Here is a 3,247-nt window from a genome sequence, read left to right as displayed (position 1 = left end):
TTGTACTCAGCGAGAGAGAAATCAATGGATCCAAAAACTACTTAAAAACTTAACCTAACCTAACCTTAAGCCCCTTGTAGAGGCTTGGGGCCCAATCTTCACACCTTCATACATGCATTTCATTGCGAGAAGTATGTGTACAACTGGCCATTACACCCATATCTAACTGCTGAATCTCTCTTTCCATGCCGTGATGACTATTAATATACTGCTGTTAACAGTCTCCACTCTTCTGGTTTCCATCTTCCCACCAGATGTTGGACTATTGCTGCAGGTATGTGGCTCCTACTCAGCTACAACAGCAATAGTCAGGTCCAACTCTCATGTTTGGTGATAAGGTCTGGCTCACAGTTGGTGTTCCAGTGTATATCCTAAAGGTGTTGGATGGGATTTAATCATTTCATTACATCCACACAAAAAGTATAACTGTTTCAGTCAGGAATACTTTAATCTAAATTATATATCTTTTTCAATGGGAGCAGGCGTTGTGCAAGGTGGGCAAAACACATTAGAAGCACAGTGTTTTAATAAAATGTCATTGTATGTTGTTGGAGGATTACCATTTACCTTACCTGTAACTAAGGGGCCTATACAAAAATGTTTTAAACAATAAAAAAAACTGCTCCAGAACAAAATTAGACCAAAATATGTGGAAATGAATTGACATTGACAAAGAAAACGTTTTCCTCTTTTAAAAAGACATTTAATAGTTTGTGTCCAGTGTCTCTCAAATGAATGTGTTCTTCCCTTTCATAAACTCTTCTGTTTCAATTGACGTGAAAGTGATACAGTGTGTCGGTTCTGAATTTATTTCACATAAGCACCTTAAGTTATCAGTTAAAGCATCCGGGTTAAGTGGTTTAGTAGAGTAAGCAGCACTGGTAAGTACAGAGTGAAAAGGCAAGTCAGTGGTGGCCTTTGTGGTGTATGAATATGAGTACAGTGAATTCAAATCCACAGTTAACATTCCTTTAGTATTTGTAAAAAAAAACATTATCCCAAGGCTGTAGAATGCAGGTTTGTCTGGAACAGCTCCATAAAATTGTAATATGGAAAAGTGTGAGTTAACTTTTGATTGAGATGACAACTAAAAGCAATAGATCAACATTTGGGGAGAAACACATATATAGCACATAGCTTTCTTCCTGAGGGAAACAGCTAGCATGGCTCTGTCCAAGTGACAACATATGCTTACAAGAAACTGTGAAGAGATGAGATATTTGAAGGCTTTGCTGTCAACTGATATTCAGAATTCAGATCCAGAATGACCCGTTGGATTCCTTGTTATGGACCAATGGAACAACTCTTTCTTCTTGGAGGGTTTTTGAAGGGCTGATGTCAGTTTGCATATCTAGTCTACATGTGTTTTGTGGAATTGGAGAAGGCTTAAACATTGTCCCCCCGTGGAGCAATGTTGGGGCTAGTGTGAGTACCTGAGCAGTTGCCATCCTGTCCTTATATGACCAGTGTGAGAGCTGTGTCCATATTCTTAAATACATTTTAGAGGGTGTTACGCTCTGCCAGGGTTTCCCATGGTCAATACATTTTTTCTACTCTCATCTAGGGTCATGAAGGCTATGACATTGCCCAGAGAAGGGACCGAAAAAGGGTTTTCTCAGGAGGGTGGCCCTAGACGTTTCTGTTTGTGTACTGACTAAACCATCAAATATGACGCATTATTCTGATGGATTGTAAGGTGTTTGTATTCACTTTGGAGAGAGCCAGGCTAGCTGTCCCCTATGCTTCCAGTCTTTTTGCTTAAACTCCTCGCTCCATACCATGACTTTTGTCTTCTCGTCTCACTCTCGGAAAGAGAAAGAGAGAGAGAGTGAATGAATGGATTATCACAAATTATTCCTTAAATAAGATAAAATTCAAGTAAATAGTCTTTGCGAAATTAAAATCTTAAATTGTTGCAGACACTATAAGAACATGAGCAATTTCCATAAATACAGATGGGACCAACTTGAACCAAAGCAACACGGTTCCCCTAAAAAAATATACAAAAAAAAAAGAAAATACAGTGACTTCAACTTTTGCAGCACATTATACAAAACACAAACACATTGAAAATAATACTCAAAGAATACTTACAAACTTACAAAGAACGGGCAAAGAGTGGTTAGCCTTTACAGCCATACAGTGCACAATGACAATATAATACAGCAGTTATTTACACAACATATTTTGAACCCTGCAGAGGCTGCAGTGATGTCAATCCACACATTCGGTTTGGGGGTTATGGAGTCATTTTTCAGCATATGAACTGTTTGCATCGTTTCATTTACACTAAACACGCAGTAAGGAGGAATTACTCACTGACTGAGTAAATGTGAAACCTGCAACCTTATCAAACAAATTCAAAATGTTTGATTCAGAAGAAGAAGAAGAACATGAGGTTTGAATCAAAATACATTCCTCTCATGACTGATTTGATCAACGGCTTCTTTCCTTTTTCAAGACAGACAAAAAAAAGTTCAAAGCAGGAATTTAAAATGTAAGGTAGGGAAAATCAGCGGGCAAAAATGCTTCCTAGCATGAGAGTGTTAATCGTACAGGATGACCATTAGTAAGGATTTTAATAAGTGTCCATCTTCTCATCTTGCAATTACACCATTTGTTAACTATCACCAGGGACATGTTGGTGAAGAAATGGCTCCCTTGATAATATTATGCAATTTATTTCATATGCAAATATAACTCTGTAATTTGACAGAATTTGTTTAAAATATACTTTTTTCCCTCTTGCACATTCCTCTTTTACCTTGTCATGCTAAACCGTGACTTGCCTTACGAAACAGAGTGGGGGAGAATCTCAGCTTCAGTCTTTTTCAGCCTGAGTGAATCAAAGTCTTTATATCCACAGATGTTGAAGTTGTTCTCTAGTACACGTAGTCCTCACAGGATTTTGGTAGCACATAATATAAAGTTTGAGATAGTCCTCAAGACTTTTCACGGGACAACCAACGGGTCCTGGCATTGTTTGACCATGCTCTCCCATACAGGACAGCTTTGGTTACTAGGGCTAGTTTCTTTCAGGCGCTGGGTCTTCACCTGTCCATCTTTGAGCCTTCAATGTCAGTAGTTTTTTCCAGGTGGAGGATCAGTCATTGATTTATCCTCCATCATTTCCTTGTAGGGGGCAGGAGCACCCATCATTGTGACCCTGATGGGAACATATTCTCTCCGCCCCTTTCCATAGATACATCCAGTGGTTGTGAGGCTGTGAGCCCTGGGCTGCAGTGCC

Source organism: Ammodytes marinus, assembly GCF_949987685.1.
Source record: "Ammodytes marinus genome assembly, chromosome: 2".
Taxonomy (NCBI): Eukaryota; Metazoa; Chordata; class Actinopteri; order Uranoscopiformes; family Ammodytidae; genus Ammodytes; species Ammodytes marinus.
This window is presented reverse-complemented; position numbering follows the sequence as displayed.